General features: G+C 32.2%; 1 long non-coding RNA gene across 1 annotated transcript; it reads right to left on the bottom strand.

Moving 5' to 3' along the window:
* Positions 1 to 546: 546 nt before the first annotated feature.
* LOC108691175 lies at positions 547 to 5,102 on the bottom strand. The gene is made up of 4 exons (XR_001931917.1): positions 4,899 to 5,102; positions 2,834 to 2,936; positions 2,353 to 2,625; positions 547 to 1,052 (listed from the first exon to the last, which is right to left on the bottom strand). It is a non-coding gene; the product is annotated as an uncharacterized LOC108691175 (long non-coding RNA).
* Positions 5,103 to 11,371: the final 6,269 nt, after the last annotated feature.

Below are 11,371 nucleotides of genomic sequence, written 5' to 3'. Positions count from 1 at the left end.
TATATATATACATAAAGAGAATACCATTGATAACATTGAACATATTGAATATCATGCTGGGCGGCTGCACCTGAACTTACGCCTGATTTACCTATTACATAAATTTCGTGCTTCATTTTCTTTTGTAATCTCTCGATCTATAGAAAACCGATTGTTCTTGTTTACATTCCAATATATCCATATAAAGATCATTCCACACAACTTGCATAGCCGCATAACCATATGCATAAAGAAAATTATCCAATCACATTTCTGTCATAAAGATAAACGTAAAATACGATTGGATGATTTTCTTTAGGCATATGTTTATGTGGCTATGCAAATTGTGTGGAATGGCCCATAATGGATTGCGCAGTGAGGCGATAGTCTCTACCAGAGAGAATTGAGGAAGAGTGAAGTGGATTCACTTGGAAACCGCCATTTTTAGTGCACCATTGAAGTGAATAGGAGCGTGATGGAACATACGATGCTGTACACACTAGTATTGTATCGCACTAGTGTATATGACATATATGTATTTACACACACACGTACACATTTGCGGAAGTGCATTATAAATGGCAGAATCAATCAGAAACACTCTCCAATCTACTTTGATTCTTTCTGGCCTCTACAAGAAAATTTACGACAAAAATTAAATAAGACTACACCAATGAGAAAACCATAAGAAATACGAAAAACGCTCCTGCAATCGATGCCGAGATCGGGCAAATCCACAGTCGCGTATATTCGGATTCTTGTGGATCATTGTGAAATTAGAATCACTATAATAAGAGTCAGATCGGAAGCGCGATTGCTGGGACGTCGTTTACACACCTTATACGTAGAGTACATTACACAAACTCACGTTTTCACTAACACGGTCCCGGACATGGCGCTGATCGAATCGCTGATGTCTCAACTCTTATTATAGTGACTCTAATGCGAAGGGTAACAAAGGCGACATTTGTACTTTAGCTTCCTGGTCAAGGTTAATGGCTATCACGTTCCCATCAATAACCACTACCGCTCCAGAAGTCGCGATTACCATAAAGTCGCTGTAGACTTAAACACTGTAAAAAGAATTAAGATTTAAAAATTATTAAAATTATTAAAAAATAATAAAGTTTATTTTTCTTATTATTTTATTATTATTTTAATAATTATTATACACATAATATCTTTAAACTGATATAATTAAAAAAAGAATGATTCCTCACAAAAAATAAATAAAAGATAAATATAATTTTGTTATAGTATCAATTTAGAAATACTGTATATTATTATGTTAATACTGTATATATGTTATGTTCAAGAAGTCTCATACGAGAAGAATCAATGAAATCTTGAAGATAACACGCTCTCGTAGCAATCTTTCAGGAAGATTTTTACGTGATAATTTTATTTAATTTAATTTAGTTTAATTTAGTTTATTGCAAAGCTATATGAAAAAGACTACGTGTTAACAAAGTAATAGACATAAAGTATGATACAATAGACTATAATTAACATAAACATAAATACAATAGACAATAGTAGTTTGCAAATGGTTAGACATTAGTAAAATTGCTATTACAAAGCCTACCAACAAAACCAGAATAAGACAACAATGTAATAAAAGATAAACTAACAGCTGAAATCACACACACACACCGCGCGCGCGCGCGCATACGTCAGCATACCAATTACATCAGTCTCGTTTAAATACTGTGATGCAATGAAATGCGAGGCAGCGGAACAAAAGCAGGCTAGAGAGAGAGAGAGAGAGAGAGAGAAAGAGAGAGAGAGAGAGAGAGAGAGAAAGAGAGGTTTTTATTGAATCAGAAAGGGAAAAATGTTTAACAGAGGTATAAGAAAAAGCGGCACGGAACTTAGAGGATCAGTATATGAGAAAGGAAATAAATAATCTTGGTATCTGATGACAAAAAGATTAAAAGGTTAAAAGAGGAATGATGCTCAGAGTTAAACTGAAGGAGACGTCGTAGACATAGAGGAATATTAGAGCGAAGGAAGGAAAATACAAGACAGCACAGGTGGAGAATAAAATGTTGTCAAATTTTAGCCAGCTAGATCTTTAGTAATACGGAAGTATAGTCGTATTTATGAACATAAGGAAAAGGAGACAAGAATTTTGCGAAGAAAGATGCGCTGCAAATATTGGTTAAGAACAAAAACAACATCAGCGATCAATCAAAATATTAAATAGAGAAATAACAAGTAATTGAGAAGTTTTTGAAAGCAGAAAAGGATGTGGCAAAGGGGATAAAGAAGATGTAAATGAGCATAAGCAGCCCGATAATAGTTCTCTCTTGTAGTTCTTTCTTATTTTATTCTCTTTCATATGATTAAACTTTTCAAGAATTATGTACTAACCTTGAAACACGATGGACACTTTTGTTTCTTTGCCTGTAGCTGAAGAGGCAACAGGGGCCTCTCTCTACAACTGGTATATAATCGGGTGTACAATCTGGTATACAATCAACCAAATTTGCCTGAATATTTTTTAGGATATTGCAATTCGTGACAACATTGAGAAACAATAAGCTATACTGCACTTGACACCATCATAAGCATCCGTGGAATCCAGATTGTAATAGATCGCGTACATATGATGCGCACCGAGATAAAATTCACCTATCGTTGTATCTATAAAATATAATTTAAAGGAGCTGATTGTTATATAAAAATATATAAATTAAAATATATAAATTAAAATATATAAATTAATATAAAAATACATATTTTAAAAATACATATTTTATTGTTAGATATAGATAAATATTACTATTAAAAAAAAATATTTAACAAATTAATTATTTCTACAATTATAAATGAGATATAAAGAGAAAATTACCTTAGATTTTCCTGCTAAATCTCCTCGTGCTCCTCGATTCCGTGCAGGGCCATCAATTTCTTCTCTTGTTTCGAGCATTCTAACATTTGTGACGATCTCATAGCTGACAACCGGAAATGAGAAACTAATATTCAATATGCTACATTCCGGCCGGCATCTTTATTGCCATATTTGTCATATAATCATATGACTGCTTTCATTATGGATGCTCACGCGAAGGGCTACTCATTTACGAAATTAACGAAGAAATCAGTAAAAGAAGTAGTCAAGCATTCCTCATTGAAATCAAACAAAAAAGTATCTTCATATGCTCGATCGCGCGTCGAATTTTTTTCAGAAAACAAATGGAATCACGTTGAATTCATTGAAAAAACAATAAATACAAGAAATCAGAAATCACTTTCGTGAATAAACTCTTTCATAAGTGAGTAAAGTCTTTCATAAGTGAGTCAGTTATTTTTTATTAAGATTCAATATTTATGGACTATCTGAAATTAATTCTCTCTTTACAGTTTAATTTGCAGTTTATTTAAATATTCATAAAAATCTTTAGCCAATCGTGGGACTTGGTTCTTCTTATGCATCGAATGATTCTAAGAAAAATTTGTAAAAACATACATAAATCATTTACCTATTTTATAAATGTTTAAATAGTAGACATGATTCCATTTCAAATATAAAATGAAAATAATTTTTCACAAATCAAAATGCCATTTTCATTTTAAATACAATACATATTTAAAATGGAATTATTTTAAGTATTACCCAGCTGTACAACGGTATCGTTACATTGTCATTTTATTAAAAAATTTAAAATATAAAAATTCAAAATGGCGAATTCATTATGGAGAATTTAAAATGATGGCTCTAAAATGCGAAAAATGACATTCGATCATTATTAGATCCATTTTAATTTTCTATATTTTAAGTTTTTCAGATTTGGTATCAGTGACCTTTAGAAAACCTAAGATACTTTTTTGATACAAATTTATCCACTTTCCGTTCAATTTGCTAATTTGGATCTATCATTTTACATTTCAGAAAACGTCATGACTTAATGAAAAGAAAATCACACATTAAAAAAAATTCGTTTTAAAGATAATGATTCACTTTTTAGAGTGGCGCTATTGAAATGGAAAAATAAAATTTCGTTTGCCACAAAAAAATAATAAATATGACAAAAAAAACATTGTTTTCATATTACTTGATTGATCTGAAAAAATCTGATGTGATGGACATCTTTCGCTGGCAGATTTGGATTCAGTGACTCTATTAACCCGGGAGTAGGCGCGTCTCGAAATTAACGTTAGTGGGCGCGTCCTGGTCATTTTGACCGAAATATATTTTCGCACATATAGGTGTAGTAAAAAGAAATCCATTATTTTTGCATGAAATTGAATGGAAAAATAATGAATTTCTTTTTACTACACCTAATATGTGTTACAACTAGAATACATATATAATTATAAGTAATAATATACTATAAGTAATAATTAATAAGAAAATGAGACTACAAACACTAATTACATTAATGTAAGTGAGTTTACATACTATTGCGTATCGGAACATCTCGGCTTGCTTTTGCCGAATTTTTTCGTGATTGTTGTTTTCTTTTTTTAATTTATTATCTGCATTTTCAAACTAGTTTATAATGGTCAGGCTGGCTGCAAGAGTCAATAAAAGAAAAAAAAGAAGACTAACATAAGTTGATCTTTAGATCGATCATTAACAAACATATCAAATTTTATGTAGATATAAGCGTGACATCATCTATTTTCGCATACTGTACGAAAAAACATTAACAAACATTTACGTAAAGGTAAAAACATTTACGTAAAACATTTACATAAAGGTATAATAGTGCCAATAAAGTGAAAGATATAAATAGAAAACGAAAGAATACGGCAAAATGACCATAGCGTGATTCCCGGATTAAGAAATATTGGCCCTAATTGCCGCAATTTTTTTTATTGAACTTGTGTTATTACGAAGTATATATAACATATAATTAATTTTATAACTAATTATATAATATAATATAATAATAATATAATATAATAATTACCTGTTCACCTTTTCGCTGTCGCCTGGATCTCGGCAAGGAAAATACTTGGATACGCAACATAACAGCGCACAATAGACAAAAGCGCACAAAAGCTAACTTCTTTTTGTTTCGGTAGTCCTGGTGAAAAGAATAATTGGCCAATTCAAGATTCTACAAAACGAAGCCAACGCAATATTACGAAACGCAACGAACAAAATGAATCAAATATCATGATATAAAGACAAGAATATGCTCGTCCGGTGGTAGGGATAGAGCACTGCGCAAGCACAAGCATACGTCGTGGCATACGTCACACTCGAACTTCGACTGTTTCCGGAATCGATCAATAAAGAGTGCTTTCCAGCAAGGACAGTGAATCAGAGAGAATCAGGGGAGAGTAGAGCGGATTCAGCCGGCAGCGCCGTTTGTTGGAACAAGTACGAGAAGCCCAGTTCAAATCCTCGGTGTAATTAGAGTTGCGGATGATTTAAATGCTTTCGGTATTTCTATTCTTATTTTACTATTTCTAATAAATGATAAAGAATGATGATTACAAGTGCTTAAAACGCGTGAGCGTCCAAATAACTGCAATCTAAACCGCTGTCTTTTGCTAGAAAGTATCCAAAATATAGTCACCAACATATATGCAGCATATGCTGAATAAATTTTGTCCAAAGTTCAAGTGATTTCACATTCAAAATGCATTGTGCAGTTAAAAGATGCGAAAATTACCATCACAAGACAAATAATGAGTCAGATTGAAAGTAGTTGGAAAATTTTTTTGATTGAAAGGCATGCTTAAAAGCATATGTTCGAATTTCGCTTAATGATGACGTACGTTTATGAACAATTCTTATTGACTTTAAAACCTGTCACATATGAAATGCATAACAGAGCGTAAGCGTAACATAGGCCGTTAAACCAAGGAGCATCTTACGTAAATTAATATGGCGACTGGATGCTCATTGGTCCAACGATCTTATGCTTATGCTGTTAGGCATTTCGAATCATGTGCGACAGGCTTAAGGAGATCCTAAATGAAGCTCGAATTTCGATGAAGTCAAAGATCGCGCATAAAGTTATTAGATTTCTAAAGTACCGCAAATTTGCCTCCATCTTGACGCAAAACGCAGTCATTTTCAAATTTATGTATTCGTATAAACGTAATTTATTTGGAAAAATAAAGTCGTAAAATGTAAATCAATTTTTTAATTGTAAATAATTTATTTATGAACCAAAATAAATACTATACTAATGCTTAATTTATGTATTTTTTAGTTTTCTAATATAGATTTTTTTCGTTATGAAGTATTAGTGCAGAAAAGCGCAATCTGGTATTGTAAGTACAGGTATCGGTTCCTCATGAGGTGTACTTTTCGAAATGCGTTGGTTATGAAAATCAATCGTAAATTCATTCAGCATTTCTGTTAGAATATACAACAGAAATTCTAATTAGCAATTGGTCGCATTTCTCTATTCTTCCACGAAATATGCCCAATGTGAATTCCATTTTCAAAATGACATATTCTAGTAAATAAAAAATATAACGTATTTTAGTTAAATTAATACTATTATAATAATACTATTAATACTATATTAATAAATACTAGAACATGTAGGTTACGCTTATGCAGGTTATGTGACGGTATCCTGACTATCAGGGCGTTCCTTGGATGGAAAAGCAACAACCAATCAGAACTCTAGTTGGTAATCTATAATTTCGGTTTTTTGTATTATTTACTACCAGCGCGAGTTCTGATTGGTCACTGTTTTTTCGTTTTCTGCTTTTTCATCAAAGTGTGAACGCATCCTCATAATAATACTCTTGATCGCCTCTCTGAATATCAGTTTTCAAGTTTCGAACAAGCAAGCACAAGCGAATGAGCAAGGTAATCGTAAAATGCACAAGCAATATGTAAGTGCAAAACATTATGTAAATAGTGCAAATGGTACAGATTCCATCATTTTGACGCAAACTCGAAAATCCATCGTGGTATTTTAAAAATTTCAAGTGATTTTTAGTCGCGCATTGACATGTCTTTATATACTATCAATATCTCACGCAACTTATAATACACGCAGTTCGTGTCAATTTTCGTATAATAAATTCGTCGTGATAAAGCATTTAAATTTAATTTTAAGAACTCAATATTGTTTGTTTATGTAAATTACGTGTCTGGGAACTACTATTTCGTACAGATTGTAAAGCTTACATACACGAAGTAATAAGAAGGAGATCAAATGATCACGAAAAAAGTGGGTTCGAAATACGGTGTAGGAAAACCCATAGAAAATCCGACAGATGTAATTTTAATGAGTGTATTCAGTACTATGACTACCCACTGAGCGCTCAATGAGTTCTTAGATTCGTTCGCGTCGCATGCTCCAGCTTACTCTAATGTGCTCCTGCTATAGCTCCTATTCACTTCAACGAGCGCGTTAGAGTGAGTAAATACTATGGTAGGAGTATTTTAGAGCATGTTAGAGCATGCGACGCGAACAAACTTCTTGTATCTGTTTGGTTTATATTTTTAAATCTATACGGAATATGCCAATCAAAGGCAAGAGCTCACTGAGCGCTCGGTAAGCGTTTGTAGTACTGAATGCACCTAGTGCCATTATGCCTTGCGAAAAAAATTGTAAGTATTGGCAGTTACATGATCACAAGTATGTATCTACTCATCATATTACTACATACATATATGATCTGTAACCATGTGACAATCAATACTTCTAACTTTTCCCGCAAGACGTGATTGTACTAACATCTGCCGGATTTTCCATGGATTTTCTTATATTTCGAACCTAATTTTTTCACCGGCCACTTGAATTTGATCTCTTTCTTATTACTCCATGGTTACAGATTTTGGGTAGAAAAAAACCTAAGGCCGGGTTCACTTTAATGGAAAAACAGAAAACGGAAAAGCGGAAGCCAATCGGAATTCGCGGTAGTAATAAGTGGTACATACATTCTACTTGTCTGCTTCTGACTTTCCACGAGTCCTGATTGGCTTTCGCTTTTCCGCTTTCTGCTTTTCCGCCAAGGTGTGAACACTCCCTGAGAGCGGCCATGCCCAGGATTTAACTGTTACTTTATTTTGAAGCGCCTCTATGTCCAAAAAATGTGGACATTGAACGTGACAGTGAATGATCCGATTTGGTTGTATTCTTACCAATTTTTGGTTGTATTCTTCGCGATATCCACGAATTTCAGTCTGTTAGATAAACAAAGACGAACAATCAATCTGTCGGTATTTGTAATAAGTTTTTGTTACAAGACAACTTAAGAAGCGTTTATATTGGCCGTAACCATATGCCGTAATCTATAAAAATTGACCAATCACCTTCGAATATTCCCTTCTATCGCCGAATGAGAGGGAAATACTTGGCTGTGATTAGTCAGATTACGGTATACGGCCAATATAAACGCTCCCTTATAATTTTGCCTCTCTAAAGCTGGAAACACAATGAAAAGCACAGGCAATAGGAACAGGGAATAAAAAAAGATTTCAACCTATCAGAAAACATCCATTCTATTATTCATAATTTCTAATAAGTTGAAATCTCTTATCCTGTTCCTATTGGCTGCGCTTTTTATTGTGTTTCCAGCTTAACGGACTGAAATTCGTGGACATAGTGAAAAATACAATAAAAAAATCTTAGACATTACCGACCGGATCACAGATATTGGCTACGTAATTCAATGTCTACATTTTGTGGACATAGAGGGGCTTTAAAATAAAGTACAGTCGGATCTTTATAAAAGTAATTTGCCGGAATCGATCGATCTCCATAAAAATAAACAAATGCGCCAGCATATGTGCTCGATTACTATATGGAAGGTTAAGGTATGATTCTTACAAAGGTTAAAACAAAAATGGAAATTCGACTGTACACCTAAATTCTCAGGCCGTTCTCAGGCTTCTCTCTGTTTTGAGCTGTCATGTCCTCTCTCAGGTTTTCTTTCTCTTTGCTAAAGGGCCAGTTTCACCAACGCCAATTTAGCTTAATCGGCTTGGCTGACCAATCGTATTTGCTATTTAATAGAATCGACCAATTGCGGTCGACATTTTGACAGTTAATCACGATTAAGCGGGGAGCATAGACTCTTGCATAACACATGAGGCATAAGAAAATCAATCAATCCTTTATTTTACGAAAAGGAAAGAAATAAAAGACTTTAAATTTGATCGGCATTGAAACCGGCCCAAAGTCGACCTGTTTTACCATAACGTTATGTTTTAAGAGAAATCTCCAAATTGGCTTCACGGATTGCAAAATTTTTTTACACAATTAAAGAACGCATAAAAAGAAATCCTGGAAAATACGAGAAAATCGAAAAAAATTAAAAAATTCACTTTTTCTGGCACGTAAATCTGTCACCTAAGATTAATATTTGCTTGATATAAAAGTTTTACAGCTTGTATATTAATAAAAAAATAAGTGAAGCGAGATTCAGTTTATTTGAACAAACACTACTGAGTTTGTGGAATTAAGATTCAACGCATAGAAGAAAATATTTCTTCTCGAACGTAATTACGTACTTTGCAGGAACTCATCGGAACAAAATTTCGACTTACAGAGCCAAAATTCCGTAGTAGTAGTACGTAGTAGTTGTGCGGTCTTGTGATAGATGGTGCTGGCACATATGGGCATATCATGGAATTTTTTTCAGGAGGGTCAATCAACCTAGGAATAGAATCAGTTGAAATTTATTTTACGGATAAATTTATTGCTATTTCAATAGCAATTGAAATCTTAATATTTAGTCCTATTCTTAATATTTGATATATTATGCACAGACCCTTAATTAATTTCTTCCGCAAATTAAGTTTAACACAAAAACTTCTATTACCAAACAATTCAAAATTTAAAATAACAAATATAATATTAAAATACATAATAATACATAATAAAATATGGCTCAAATAATTCAAATAAAAGAAATTGTGCTACTAAGAAGGGCTACGAGTCAAACAAACAAATTTTAATGTACATAAAATGATACAGTTAACATTAAATAAAACATAAAAATAAAAACAAAGATAAAAATATGTCTACATAGAACTGTGTTTCTATGTTTACATAGAAATGTTTCGACTCCAATATAAAATATAATATTATTATATCTTATTCTTATTATTAGAAATACTCAATATAAACAAATTTTTATAATAACCTGTTTAAATAAATTTTTAATCTGTATGCATCACGAGTGTTTTATGTAATACTAATACATAAGTATAAGTTCTTATACAAGAAATTACTACAAATGAATATCTCTACAAGCATTTTCTCGGTTGCCTGAATCCGATGGCAATCACAACTTCGGAGTAGTTCCTACCTCATAGGGTTAGTAATCTGATTTTGGTGTAACGAGGCTTTCTATCTGGTATCTCTATCTGCGATTTTAAAAGATTTAAATGCAGGTAGACTGTATTTATTGCGTACACATGATAAATAAAAGCACTTCCTTTCTACATATTTCGTTTCATATATTTTTTCGTAAAATATTGATATAATAGATTGGCGTTACACAGAAATACAATTAAAAGAAATTTCAGTTTGTTTATTTTTTTCTTTGAAATTTACATCGTTGTATATCATTAAACAGAATTTTTTTTAATGTGTACATACGTAAAAAAAATTGAAAATGCTATTACGTAATTTTAAATTTTAATTCGTTTAAAAATTGAAGCTATCTTTATCGTTTGTATACAATGTATATATATATATAAATTAAGATTAAAAAAATTGTAATATATATATTTATATTTAAATATATTAATATATATTATAGCATATTGAAAAATATATATTTTTTGTTATTGATTATTTCTACTTTTGATTACTGTAGCAATATTACATGTGCCACGTACGGTACATCAGATGCACCATTGTCGTCTTTCAAATGATCTTCGAGTCTCAATTGTAACGTTTAGTCTTGTTGATTTTGCCCTCAGCGACAGATTCAAAAGACGTCAGTCGACGTTAAATTACAAGTCACAAATTGGTAGAAACATATTTTCGTACATATATTTTTATAGTCGACCATTCTATTTGATCTACGTTGTACATAGAAACTACTGCATCTCTCAACGACACGAAAATTCACATTGCTTGTAAAATAAAATTGAGAGTTTTATGGATCGATTGTTCTCGGTTGCATATCCTGCTATTTATAATTTACGTGTATGTCGAGTGCGTCCGTTTCAATAATATACACATATGTATGTATATATATATATTAAAAATATACCGATATATGTATGTACATTGTATATTTGCGTGTACCGCAAGAATCTCAAGTGTCTGTTAAATGTTTGTCCGATAAAACGGAAGAATTCACTGAAGAAATGTGTAAAATTGACTTGATGTATATTAAGTATAAAGAGTTCAGCCTATGTGTGTATACAGTAAGTTAATTAATGAGAGTATAAAAAAAAGGAGGGAAAAGAGAACATTATGACAATTCGTAGGCACACCAATCTGTC

Source organism: Atta colombica, unplaced genomic scaffold, assembly GCF_001594045.1.
Source record: "Atta colombica isolate Treedump-2 unplaced genomic scaffold, Acol1.0 scaffold41, whole genome shotgun sequence".
NCBI classification, from domain to species: Eukaryota; Metazoa; Arthropoda; class Insecta; order Hymenoptera; family Formicidae; genus Atta; species Atta colombica.
Note: the sequence above shows the minus strand (reverse complement) of the source record. Positions and strands in the feature narration are given on the sequence as shown.